The sequence below is a fragment of the Leptonychotes weddellii genome, chromosome 2 (genome assembly GCF_054177405.1).
Source record: "Leptonychotes weddellii isolate Sample4059 chromosome 2, ASM5417740v2, whole genome shotgun sequence".
Taxonomy (NCBI): domain Eukaryota; kingdom Metazoa; phylum Chordata; class Mammalia; order Carnivora; family Phocidae; genus Leptonychotes; species Leptonychotes weddellii.
This window is the reverse complement of record NC_138370.1, coordinates 177,915,937-177,916,613: the sequence shown is the minus strand read 5'-3', so window position 1 is coordinate 177,916,613 and position 677 is coordinate 177,915,937.

Below are 677 nucleotides of genomic sequence, written 5' to 3'. Positions count from 1 at the left end.
AAGGCTTATCAATTTTATTGATTTATTCAAAACCCAACTTCTGGTTTTGTTGATTTTTCTCTCGTTTTTTTTTTTCATTTTTTGTTTTGTTAATTTCCGCTCTGATCTTTATTATTTACTTTGGGTTGCTTTGGGTTTAGTTTTCTCTCTTTCTAGTTTCTTAAGATAGAAGATTAGCTTACTGATTTGAGGTCTAGCTTCTTTTTCAGGTAGGTGTTTACAACTCTTAAGTTTTCATCTAAGCACTGCTTTAGCTTCATTGTGTAAGTTTTGGTATGTTGTGTTTCATCTTTATCTCCCAAGTATTTTCTTATTTCTCTTGAATTTCTTTTACCCATTGATTATTCAGGAGTTGGTTTAATTTCCACATATTTGTTAATTTCCCAAATTTTCTTTTGTTATTTGATTTCTAATTTCATTCCATGTGGCCAAAGAATACATTGTGTATGATTTCAGTCCTTTGAAATTTAAGACTTATTTTATTTTATTTATTTTATTTTATTTTTTTTAAAGATTTATTTATTTGAGAGAGAGGATGAGAGGAGAGAGCACATGAGAGGGGGGAGGGTCAGAGGGAGAAGCAGACTCCCCGCCCAGCAGGGAGCCCGACGCGGGACTCGATCCCGGGACTCCAGGATCATGACCTGAGCCGAAGGCAGTCGCTTAACCAACTGAGC